This window comes from Epinephelus lanceolatus, chromosome 7 (assembly GCF_041903045.1).
Source record: "Epinephelus lanceolatus isolate andai-2023 chromosome 7, ASM4190304v1, whole genome shotgun sequence".
Lineage (NCBI taxonomy): Eukaryota > Metazoa > Chordata > Actinopteri > Perciformes > Serranidae > Epinephelus > Epinephelus lanceolatus.
The window spans coordinates 17,558,235-17,572,417 of NC_135740.1; positions in this window are offsets into that span (position 1 = coordinate 17,558,235).

The window sequence follows — 14,183 nt, forward strand, 5'->3', positions numbered from 1 at the left end:
AATGGCAAGAACATGTGTGTTTAAAAGTGGATTTACTGATTTAACCTGTAAACATAATCTTTGATCCACAAAAGCTTGACATTTTTACTAACCAGAGTCCATACTTTATCCTTGACTTCCATATTTTATTATCAGTTATGTCCCAACTGTCAACGCCTACTCCGTCCAGCTTCGTCTGATCAGTTGGTCTAATATTCGTTTGTGTTCACCCTATGAAGCCAGAAAAATCTAACTTGGACGTTCTGTTCATTAAATACAGACTGAACTGTAGAATAAACATCAATAGATGTCTGATATACAAGAAAAAATGTTTATTTACACATCTATCTATCTTTTATATAAAACAGAATGCTGACAGCTAAAGGTTTTCCGTCACCTTGGTGTAGTGCTGACAATTCAGACCTATTTATTTCTAACCATGGACATTTGGTGGGAGTCAGAGAAACTACTCTTCATTGGTTTATATAATATCTCTTAGAGACTTCTGTCACCTTGGTCATTATTATTCCCTCTGAATAAGATTTTAGCTGCAGAATACTTCAAAATCTTTCCAAGGTCATATTTCATTCTCCGTGTCTGTGCACCTGTTTGGACAGACAAGTTGTCTGGAATTTCTTTGTTGATGAAACGCAGCTGTATGTACCTGTGAAAACTGGTGACTAAAGAGGCCTCGGTCTTAATAAGGATTTAATGAATCATGTCATTTACTTCTAATCAGTCTTCTAAGATAGCTGAGCTTTTTAGAGATAAGATTTTTCATCCATAAAGCTCACATGTTTAATCAGTGAGAGGTTTAATTGTGGAGCTTTCAGAGGATTTCTCCAAAGTGCACAAAAAGACGTTAAAAGTTGATTTTTTTTTTTTTTTTTTTTAGCAAAACACACTGGAAAGGCAGTTCAAATCGATTGGTTAAAGATGTCACATCTGATGGAGGATTTAAACTGAATGGATGTCTGGGGTGCAGAATGCAATGAGGGGAGCCCACCTAAATAGAGGATTTGAAATAGAAAACTTTTGCTTAGAACAATAAAATGTTTAAATCTGCAGTAGGTACACTTTGATGAGTCTGAGTTGAGAATTCATGTAAGTTTAAAGAATGTAGTCATCTCACTGGATGAAAAGACATGACTAATCATAAATGCGTCACAATCTGAGAGAGAATATGAGAAGTATGAAGTATACGCCCAGCACTCCCACAGCCATTCAGTGAAGTAACACAAGACAAAGGGCATCAGACCCTATAATTTATATCAAATGACTATTTATTTGCTGAGTGTTATATATCTATTAAGGGATGGGCTTTTCAGCTATATTCCATACTTGACTACTCGCAAAAAATGGATCTCAAATGAACACCTAAGCATAAATGCTGGTAGTGGTAAGGAACAGAGTTGGGTACTTAGAGTTAAAGTACTTTGATTATTTTTTGCAGTAACGAGTAACCTAACGCGTTAGTTTGCTGTTTGAGTAATCAAATACTTAAGTACATTTTCAAGCAAGACATCAGTTACTTCCGTCACTTTTACAATGCTGGTCCTTCAGCTCCGAAACAGCAACAGCTGTCGTTTGGTTCTAATAATGGAGATAACGCTAAACCTATCAGTCTGAAAGAAGCCACGGAGCTTGTGGCTCGCTACGTGGTCGGAGAAATGCTGCCGTTGTCTACGGTGGAGTCTAAATAGGTGGAGGAGGACTCGCTGACAGACATATTTCAGACTCAGGACTTGCATTATGCCTGGTACACGCTACACGCTGGTACTCACCAATTATCCCCGGTCATCTTTCATGACGTGTGTGATGTCATTGGGTTATTCTTGTCCTGTTTTTATTACTCTGACTATTATTTGAGTCACTGCCAGAACTGTGTCTGTTCCATAGACTGTATAAAAATATATGCCAGCCGACATGTTGTTGTAGTCACCTGAAAGCGTCAGCAGATGGCAGGAGCTACATTTGAAGCGCCATATGTAAACTGTCAAGCTACTGTATCTTCCACAGGAAGTTCTGACAAATGTTTCAGAATAAAAGCCTATTTAGAAAATGGAGGGATTCTCTCCGCAGAGGTTATAAGGGGCTTTTAATTTGAAACAAGTGTTGACTTTGAAATGACGGTGCGATATGTTAACTTTATAAAGACAACGGAGCGGATAAAAAGTAAATATATAAACACACAGAGGGATTAATAAATAACGGACCGTTTATAATGTAGTTTGTTTCAAATGAAGCTGGGAGCCTCTGCAGTTGTGGTGAGTAAAAGCCCCGCCGCTATTTGTTAATGTTATTACTTTATGTCCGACTGTGAGGATGTACCATTGTTTGCTAGCTTGATGCTAATGACAGTAACGTTAACTCGACAAAGTGCCTCTGCTGTTTCACACCATCATTTCCTCCTTTTACTCTGTGTGGTAACATCCCCAGAGGAAATATTAAAAATGCTGGGGTGTTGTTGTCATACAGTTGTCTACGGCAGCAGATCGTTCTGTGTTTCTACTGGTCAAAGTGACGGCTGTGATGGGAGAATTGGATCTCAGTGAAGGGCAAGTGGTCCATAACTTTAATTTTGGAGACAAAATAATGTAGGCTTAGCGCCCTGTGGTCCATTGCCCAACAGGAAATGTAGAATACTCAAAAGTACTTTAAAAGTGCTTGAGTTACTTTTCTCAGGGAGTAATGTTGGAAGTACTTTTAAAGTAACTGAGTTACTTTACTCAGGGAGTAATGCAGTAAAGTATATGGTTACTTTTTTTGAAAGTAACGCAGTAACGTACTTTGATTACTTTTAAAGTAACCCTTACCCAATCCCGATAAGGAATAAGCGACACTTCTGCAGTGGCAGAAATTTTTCATGGGGGTGGCTCAATGATGCTACTGAAGCCAAAAGCCATAACTTAATTTCAGGGATACAATTATGCTCTTGTAGTATTTAGGCGTGTTGAAAGCTGTTATTATTACTTATTAAATCATGTCATATGCAAAGACTAATACAAGTACAGTTACCACTTTGAGTTCCACAACAATTCTCCAGCATATTTATTTGCACTTCAAATAATCAAGGTGTCCTTGTCCTTAAAAAGACAAATATACAGCTTTAATTTGAAAGTGCATTGATTGTAAGGAACAAAACACTTACTGTGAACAAGCCTACTCAACAAGCCTAATTTAGGTGAGACTCGTGGGTATCCATGGAACCCACTGTCATTCAGATATCTTGAGGTGAGAGTTCAAGGGACCACTTTGAAATTGGCCATGCCAGTTGTTCCCTTGCCAAAATTTAGCCTAACTTTGGAGCGCCATTTAGCCCCTATCCAACAAGCTATGCCAATATGGCTGGTACAAATGAATGCCTTAGCTTGTCTTGTTTCACAAGATACTACTACCTTCATGCTAGCTTAAACATATGTTTGCCAGTTTCTTAAAGACAGGAATATCAGCTTTCAATATTTTACTGGGGAGTCGAGGTAGCAATCGTATCAGGGAATTGTTCCACAGACTATAGAGATTAACTGTAGTATGCAAGTTTAACATTACATAGCTTCCACTGCATATTCATGTTGTTTAATTTGTTGAAATAAATCCAAACATCACACACATGCCTGGTCGCCTTTAATGTTAGATGGAGTGATGTCTGACTGAAAATGTTAAGTGTGCAAATCTTAGCCGTATTTTTTGCAAAGAAAAAAATAAGTGATAACTCTATAAGTTGAATGAATACTGCTGTCCAAACTGAGTACTCGAGTGCTCATGGCCATCTCTAGTATGTGTCTGTATGTGTGTGTGTGTGTGTGTGTGTGTGTGTGTGTGTGTGTGTGTGTAAGGCTGAGATGAGGGCTACTGGCGGCAAGCTGCAGGGTGGCCCTGCATGGATGGATGGATTTGTGTTACGGTACTGCTCAGCAGCACTGATAGCGACATTGCTCTGCTATTTGCTTTCAAAATGTGTTTGCCAGCTCAGGTATCTCAGCAGTCGAGGCAAACTCTGGAGCAGAGGAGCATCCTTTGAAACTTACAGCAACTTAAAAAACAAAAACAAAACCCTACTCTTTAAAGCCAAATTCACCTTGTTCTGCATGCAACAATGCTCATCAATTATACACACTGTGACCGCATCTTGTCTCAATCATTGGTTACTCAAACACAGTAATTGCTCTCCCAGGAAGTAACAAGAAAGGGTAACACATTGCTCAATAACACTTCCTCTCTAATGTGCTCCGCTCCAGTGATTATTCTCCATGATGACACTATTACTCTTCTCCCCTGGCAAAACTGATAGACAACAAATTGACTGCATAAACTAAACCTCAACCCACCGATGCAAACATAAACCAGTGCTTTCCAACCTGTTTTTCAGGGTGTCATCTGGGGGTTAGCTCTCCAATGGTTAAATGAGCCAAGAAAGTTTTGTGGCTAATTCTCAGTGAACCCTCTGCAGTGCAGCACTTTTCTGTTCAAGATGAATCTTTTAGCTTAAAGCATTTGGGGCTACAAGAAGATGGGCCTAATGCACTTCTCTGCTTAAACACTGCACTCCACATTTAAGCGCTCTGAAGTCTAAAGGTGCTGCTGCATCATTCACTCAAAGTGCTATTTGGAACAGCAGATAGTGTCAGAAAGACCCTTTCCAATAGCTGAATTAGGGGGTCTTTTTATTATTATTGTTTTCTAAAACCACCAATTTAAGAAAAGTATCCCACTCTCTGCAGCAAATGGTCAATTGTGCTTAGAAGTGAAAATAGACATAATTTCATGTACTCTACAAATTCTATTAAAAGATGACTGAGTTCTGATAAACAGCTGGACAATGATCAACTGATAGCTGTCGCTGAATGTTGTTACAATATTCATGGTTCGATTTCAGTTAAGATGAAGAGCTCCTCAAGTTTTCACTGTCCAGCAGAGCAGTAGAAAGCCATTTATCTGAGAATATATTTCAGATTCTCAAAACGAGCAATTAAAGAGGCCTTCTATAGAAATATACTGAGAAACAAGAGCTAGTGGAATAGAAGTTTCTGTTTATTCTTCAAACAGCTAATTCTGCTATCAGCGTAGCTTATTTCTCTCAGCTCGTCAAACTGCAAGGCTCCCTAAACCAACCATGCCATTTTCATTATGTGCTGAAGCTCTGGTAGTGGTTGCCTGGGACACTTAAAGGTTCTGTATGTAATTTTTTACATGTATACATTGCTCTTTATTGCCAATGGGTGAACGGACAGTACCGACTTTTTCGGTTGCCTATAACAGCCTTTGGACTGATTTCCATGTAAAAGACTTGGGACAAAGTTTCCTGGAAAATCCAAAGGATGCGACGTTCATGCGCTCTCCTGAGTGCAATGCCTCTTCAGCTCCCCTACACTGCCAACAATGTGCAACGCTACTTAACATTAGCTTAGAAATGGAGTTTGTTAACATTAATGAACAACCGGCACCCAACGCAACAAAGAGTCCACACATACTGGCGGCCCACAGACATACCTTGTGCCGTTACAGTATAGTGTTCATGACCTGACATAGACTTATTATCCTGACTTAACTTGAGCTGAATGATCTTCCATGATTCTGGCCAAATTTAGTTATGAGAGGAGAGGAAATTGTTCTTGGAGCTGGCAAATGTCAAGACAATGTGAGTTGTTATTTCTGTAAATTGATGTACAACAATGTGAACACATATGCAAACTATGTCATCTGTGCTTGTCTCAGTGTCTCTCTGTAACGGAAGAGGAAGTCACCATCCTTAATCCTGCCCCACCAACTGGCTCAACACCAGACCTATGGTGCTCCTGGAAGCATGTATCAAACCTAGAGCAACATCAGGCTTACACTCAGAGACTGAAAATAAAGTTGTGTTGACAGCACTGAAATAATGTTTCACCTGATGTGACATAATAGCTGTTTTGTGTGTTTTCAAAATTGAGTTTCAGAGTTCAGAGGCACACAAAGAAGATGTGTTATCAGAATAAATTATTTTTTATAGTTTAACGCTCTTTAAAGGAATTAGTGATAATAATAAATTAGAAAATAAACCAGCATTATCTTTTAAAGGGATGAGAAAAGCTGATGTGATTCTGATTGTCTTCCCATGACTCCACCTGATTGTACTGCATTGCTACTACTAATGTATTCATCCTGCTTCAGCCTTTTTTCCCACATTGTTCAGCAGCAGTTGTGCCACAATTGCATTTGCACATTTGGTCACTAAAATTGCAAAAACTATTTGGCTAGACCCATGTACACTTTTTGTTTGAGTTTGTGTTAGCGACTGTGCTTGTGCCCAGTTTCAGGAAAGTAGAAGCCAATGTATTATCACAGTCTCAGTGAAGGCATTGAATTTGTTCCAAGATAACTTTCCAGGAATGAAAGACAGAGTCTCACAGTTATTTTTGCTTTATTTTCAAAATTTTGGATTTTTTTTTTTAATTTGACAGCATGATATGTAGGTATATCTGAGAAAAAAATATATCTTTATCTCATGCATTTAGATTTCAAAGTGTTTTTGTTTCTCTTTGCCCTTCCAAGCAAAGACTTATCATCTGAATTAAAATACTCCTGTTAAGTCTACTGTTTAGACTTTAATGATTGCATGTGGAATCAGCCAGTGTTATACTTCAGATTTTGCAAATCATTTACTTGAAAAAGTGCTTTAAAGGCTCGGTGTATATGAAATCACCTCCTTGAGTTTTGATACTACACTGCATGTCAATGGGAAGAGTGTGCAGCTTGAGCTCTCCAGGTCACGTAGACTCTAATCTGCCAGTCCCAAGTTTCTCACTGGCTATTAACAAAACCAGAGATATCTGGTATCTGATTGACTTCTTCACAAATTGTGGTGCTTTCCTATTCTCACTGGGAGGAATCAGGCAACAGAGGCCTCACTAACCACCGTTCACAATCACCACTAAACAACATCATGATTGTCTATTGATTACACTCTGATTGGTGTGATTTGACTTTGGAGGGTTTCATTCAGATGAAGACTGTGAGTGAGTGCAGTCCTCTGCTGACGCCTGCCATCCCTCCCATATGCCACAGTTTCATAATGATTTCATGCCCCAATGAGTTGCTCATTCTATTGAAAAGAAATGCGTGTGCCCTGCAATTTGTTATTAGCTTCCATTTTGCTGAACAAACGAGTACAAACAAGCCCTCTCACACCTTGGTCATCGTATCATAGACAGGTTTTTGACCATGAAATGATGCTATTTACAGGGACTTCACTTAAGAGCTCCAAAATAATTATGGTAGAGAGGAAGAGCATGTTTTTTTGTTGTTTTTTTTTTAAATTAACACGCTTTGTAGAAATCATGTTTTATTTGCAGTTTTTCCAGAGTTAAGAAAAATATCACCTTTGAATAGGTGAGCCAGAGAAACATCTAATTTTTTGTCCATATATCTCTTTCTATTTTTGTGGATTTGCTCGTGAACAGTGTTGATGTGCACCTATGTGTATCTGTGTTCCAAAAATGCAGTGACGTGCCAATCATTAATTAACATTTCAAAAGAGAAATGATGATCCACACTTAAAAAAGCACACACACACACACACACACACAAAGATGAATGTGGCTCGAGCTCAATATTCCAATAACGACTTATCATGTTTTTGTCACCATGTGTGTGTGCCCTCTATTAACCTTTCAACTACTGAAAAGGGTTAACAAGGATGAATCATATAGGGTGTTGAGGATGAAGCTGCTTTTATGAAGAGTGGCTTCCTACTGTTAAGTAAATAGACATCACTCTGCCGAGGAGTGTGAGATAATTTGACAGCTTTATGTCTTTGCTGTGTAAATTAAATGTTTGCAATCATCTAAATATACGGTTACAGTGTAGGGAAATTAAGGATGTGAGACAGAAAAAGTGCAAGAAACTGCAGATCAGCAACGCCAAGAAAGCTCTACAGGAAGTATCCGTGTTAGACAATAATTTCATGCTAAGCCTCAAATGAGATTTCTAAGGTCGAGCTGAAATTTGAATCAAATTTTGTGTTCAGCGTGAGATGTGTTTTCAAAAAATTGGCCCTCCAGGAAATAGGGGGGAAACATTGTTGCCAAATTGGAGCATTCATGAAGTCAGAGTGTACAAAGAAAATTCTAGTTCATTTATTCAAAGTGGATGCTAAGCACTCTTAGAGAAGAGTAGTCCATCAGAGGGTCTGAATGTTTGGAACTGGAGGCAGAAGGCCAAATGGTTTCATACTCACTCAGTGGCCGTGCATGCTAGCACACTGGCTGCCAGTGGCACTCTCCACAGGGCAAATAACTCCTCAGAGTGAAATTCACTGCTGCCTTTCAATTTGCATGTTATTTAGTTGTCGAGTCACGTGACTTTCTCAGTCTGCTACATCATATGTCATCTTCTCTCAGAGTGTTCAGTCTTTGGTGCTTCAAATGAACTGATCATGAATCAAAGTTTAATGTATTGCTCTAATGTTTTTCTCTTGGATGTCGGTCATATCTTTGTTTATTTTCTGCTAATGAGGCATTTGATTGAATTTACAAATGAATTATTTCAAAATTGACTGCTCCGAAATTAAATGCTTAAAACAAGTGAATCTCCTTATTACAAGAATTATTAAAGCAAGAGGGCATCCTGTTGCAAAAATGATTCATGGTACCAAATTAAAATCAAAACAAATACAAATGAAAGGGCATTAGTAACTGGTGGAAGAATGGTGAGGCTCTTGCAGACCCATTTAGCATATACTAGGGTCTGACCAACACTAGATGTTTGATACCGATGCCGATAAGGAAATCTGATACCAGATAATAATATTTTAGCCAATACAGTTTTACTGATGGATGTATCAGTGATGTCAATAAAGCAGCAGGGCACAGTAGAAATTTTATCATAAATGACCGATGACTGTATATTAAGGTGGATAACGTGTCTGCACTTCCTCCCACTGCACAAAAATGAAGCCAATCTATCACAGATATGACTGATGCCATCTTGTGCTGGTGACTTTTTTTGGAGCCAAAGTCTGTGCTGTAGCGATCTCTGCAACATTGAGATCCCGCCATCCAACCAATCACAAGCAGCACCACTGATCGCAGGCACAGCTGTCAGTCATATGTCACAACCCCTTTCCATAGCATCAAATGACTACTTAAACACTTGGTGTGTACTTTGACTTTTGTAGTTTGGCCCATGTTCCATCCAGGGTATATGACCTACACTGCAGCCAGGCACGGGGTGTGAGCCAGATGTTTTAGCTTTACTTCAGTTGGGCTGCCATGTTATCCATCATTATATAAAGTCTATGTAAATAACGTATAACAAAGTAAACTTTTTTCTTTTTCTTCCGCTTTTAAAATATTTTGCTGAATAAACATGACACTTAAGCTGCCAACGTATTTGACATGAAAAAAGAGCTGCAGCAATTAGTCAATTGATTGATTACTTAATTCCTAAGTAATAATTGGCAGCTATTTTACTGATCTATTAGTCTTCAAATGTCATTTTCAAGCAAAGCTCCAGACATTCTTAAATTTTAGCTTCTCAGTTGTGAGTATTTGCTGCAGTGTATCAGACATCTGCAAACATGAAATTGGGCTTCAAGGAACTGTAATGGCCATTTTCCATTATTTTCTGACATGTCAAAGACTCAATGATTATGGATTAATTGTGAAAATAATATGTAGTATTCTTTGCAGCCAAATTCAGAATAGAACTACTTGAAATACATGACCATGGCAACAGCATGTCTCTGGAAAAAATGTCAGCTTCAAATACACCCTTAAAATTATTCCCATTATGCAAAGTGCATCAATTAATTTCAGCCTTTTCTGGCAGTGCATAGTGTTGATTATACAATTTTACAACTTGGAGATAAATAAATGTGCAAGCCCTGGAAAACACTAAGTTATGTACTTGGTCCAGTATCTACATGTGTTGCATTCAGCCATTTTAAATCAATAAAAGAGCCAAGAGAGCTAAGATTATGGATAGTTAAACTTGGTTAAAGGCTGGAATAAAAGAAGACCAGTGACTAGTAAGATGTAATTGTCTGACAAATTACAATTCTTGCAGAAATGTTGTCAATTTCATTGAAAAAGAAACTACTTACAATGGACTACCAATGACTTGAGGCAGACAGCATAATTTCACACAATTAGCTTTTGTGGAGGCAGAGTGGCGGGAGAGAAGAGAAACATGACAGCAACTCTGGAATGAGAAAATCGAAAAAAATTGAGAAAGTGACTGAAGTGAGCAACAACAAACCTCAGCCCTGAGAAAAAATTGCCTCAATTGAGGAGATTGAAAGTTAGGACTTGAATGGGGATGAAAAAGATTTGGTAGTGCTTTACTGACGTATTGATGCCAAAAAGAGTACTTTCTGCCCTGATCAGGAAGTGTCTTTCAGTAGCTTTGTTCAGTGTTGTGTTTGGACATAATCACCCACTATGGCATTCTTGCAAATTGTCCAAAATACATGAAGTGTTAAAGATAAAAATCTCTTCTTGAAGCTATGCAAACTCTCAGCTGGAATAGATATCAATATCTGGATTTATTGTAGTAACCTTTCACATGTTTTTATTTAAATGAGCTTGTGTGGAAAGGTACTGTGTAGATCAAGCTGGGAAGAAAGGCACCTTGCAAAAGTTCTGTTTAAAAAGTTTTGTTGGTTTAAGAGTGAGTTGAACAGCACACAAAGATGGCTTTTAAAACTACCCATGGCTGTTTTGCAAAGTATTTCATTTGGACACAATATACAGAAAAGGCACAACAAAATACTTCAGTTCTCTATTCCTCCCATGTACCTGAACTCCGGCTGACTGGTCCATTCCTGCACCTTGTGCCTCTTCTCTCCTCACTTGACTGTAATAGCACAGGTTCTGCTGCTATTTGTTCAAAGGCTTGTGTATTACATCGGTACAATAAAAAGTGAGTGACCTCAAGCTACGGTACATTGATTTTTCAGACTTTACTTCTTGACTGCATAAAAGCTTTCTCATGTATGATATAGACACAACAGAAGACTAGCATCCATTATTTACAGTCGACCATTCAAGATCTCTGCGATGGTTAGGTGTTTGAGCTGGCAGCGCTGCTCAGTGGCCCAACTTCCAATATTTAAATAGGGAAATTGGATGGAGAGTAATGAACAACATCAGATAGAGTACAAATAAAATGTGTCCAATTGTCAGATTTTGATGTGAGAATGCAAACATGCAAACCTTGATTATAGTACACACTTTAAAATGAGCTCTCTCTGTTCCACTGCACTTGGCAGAGCTTTCTTCTTTCCATTTACTGAATCACTTGGCGAGGGGGGGTTACTAGATCCCACTGGTACTTAGGGAACAAACCCAATTTGCTCTCAAACTCCTGTACTTTATATAGGTGAGACAGGGCACATCTTTTTGAATTTACACTTATGTAAGCAGTTCCTGGCTACACTAAAGAAAGGAAAGGTTTTATAAGACCAAGAAATCACACAGTCTTGACATTTAAGCCATTCAGTTTAATTACGTAGTTTGCTGTTGTGTGACATCACCTCTGTCAAGGTTACCAAAGGTCAAGTGTTTGTGTGCATTAATTTGTTTTTTAGTTTGTTTTCTCAGGTGCCACCATTAGGCCAAACGTTAGCTATTTAATGTGACTCTTCTGTCCTCTACCAGGTGCAATGTTGACTGCTGACAAACAGCTGGCAAGAGAGACTGTGCTGGGCGGACTAACAATTGTTTTTTATTATGAATCTGCCAATTAATTTCTTGATTGATTGTTAAAGTCAATAAAATACTGAGATTTTTTTAAATGCCCATTTAATTTTCTAGAGTGTGAAAGGCTACACAAGTTGCTCTTTTTTTCCTCATCAATGGTACAAAACCTAAAAATGAACTGGTAGAAAAGCTGCAAAGCATACATTTGAGAACGTGGAACCACTAACTTTTTGTCATGACTGCTTTAAAATATGACAATTTATTGATTATGTTGTCAATCATTTTGACTGTTTGATTGAATAATCATTGGAGCTTTGGATCAAAACTAAACTGTCTTTCCCCCGAAGCACAACTCTGAAGTACCACCTTTGAGCAAAGTGCATCTTTGCTGATGTTAGCAAAGATGCTACCACTGAGACAGGACCAAGCTGTGTTCATCAAACTACACTGACAGAGTGCAGCCAGGGCAAGACTGCCCACTAAGTGACACCAACTAAGCTAACCAATGAAATCGCTAAATGGATAATAACCACGGACTACAGGCCCATTAACGATGTTGAAGACCAGGGGCTTCAAAGGATCATCCAGATCGCCTCAGGCAACTCATCATACGGGTCACCTTCGAGGGAAACTATTGTTACAAGAATTTGTGAACTGTATGGCAGTAAAAAGGTGGAGCAGGTGGCACAAGCTCCATTTATTGCACTGGACATCAGTAAGCATCCATAACTATCTCGGTTTGGCAGCACACATAATTGATGACAAATGGTAACTGCATTTGTTCACAGATCTGAAACAGATCTCACTCACAATATGATTCAGGCACCAAGGATTCTATCATTTAAGCATTTGCCCTATATAGCGCACATTATACAGAGGGTAATTACACTGGTTCTCCATGACAGTCAGTTTGACGGTTTTTTAGCCAAGTGCTGTAAAATAGTCGGACATTTCAAACACAGTCCTGCAAATACAGCAGAGGTGACAGTTCAGCAAGCCTCTCGTGAGCAATAAAAGGAGTCACTCGTCCAGGATGTGCCCACGCGCTGGACTTCTACTCTTGAAATGATTAAGTGGGTGCAGCACTACAAGGACCCTCTGAAGGCAACCCTAGCTCAGCAGAAGCACAACTTAACCATGCTAACCTCAACTGAATATGACAAGCTGGCAGCATTGGAAACACTGCTGGAGTCACGCAGTTAAGGTGATTTCCCTATCCTCTCCAATTTTAATTTTAGTACAAATATAATTAATAAAATAGTCCCTTTGTTACTGTATTTTAAATAATTTATTCTCGTTCCCTTAACGGGTGTTATATGAGTGAATAGTCATTAATTCTGTTGATCTTGTGAGTTTGTAGGAATGTCACTGAGCTTCTGGGGGGTGACAAATATGTGTCCTACTCTGTGGTGCTGCCTGCACTCTGCCTCCACTCGCGACTTCCCCACAATGGAAGTCTCATTTATTAACCCTGCCTATGAAGTGCACTTCAAGGCTGCATTCACAGAGGACCTCAACAGATGGAAGGAGAACACAAAGCTGTCATGACTAAGGGTAGCAGCAGCTCTAGATCTTAGATTCAAGGACCCTGGGTGCCTGTCCAAAGCAGAGAAAAGAGGTGTGGCAAAAGCTGAGTGAGACGCTGAAGGACAAAGATCCTGCATCAGTCCTCCAGAGGGGAAATGGAACCAGAGCCACCAAAGAAGAGGATGGCCCTCCTACTGATTGATTCAGAGTCAGAGTTTGATGATGAAGCGCTGTTCACAGACATAACTCTTGACAGATATAGGACAGAGCCCAGTGTCAGCATGGAGACATGTCCACTACAGTGGTGGTCAGCACACATGGGTGCCAACGGTAAACTGGCCCAGATTGCACAAAGGTACTTGATTATACCTGTCTTAACAGTGCCATGTCAGAGACTGTTTTCTCTGGCCGTCATTGTGCAGAAGAAGAGGTCAGCTCTGTCATCTGAAAATGTCAACAAGCTGGTCTGCTTGCACAACTGGTTAAAAGAAAAGTAGACTTTATGAATTGGTTGGCTGGAGTCATGACACACATGCTCACATTGTTTCAGGTAACACTGTTCAACTACAAGTGTGATAAAGGGCTGTTCACTTTGCCTCTTTGAATATGGCGTTTGGTTTTTTAAATAGGTCTACTCACTGTAACATTTATTTGGGTGAGATGTTACTTTGCAAACAATTAAAAGGCAAGCTGTTTACATTCACTTTGTAGCAGACGTTACTTTGTAGTTGTTCTTCGTGTGGTTGTGTGCTAATTAAGTCTGCAATTCATTATAGATGTTGTGGGCAACGCCAACCACTCCCTGAGACTGTTTTTACTGGGCAAATTAGAGATTCTAATTCAGAAATCATCAAAACTAAACTGAGATATTATAAAAGTTAAAAAAAACAACCTCCGATTCCTCCGAACAGTTTGCATGCATTACTTAATCTTAACACCACACATGAATTTGTTTTGTCTCCTCCAAAATATACAAGAAATACTAGTAGTTTTAACTTG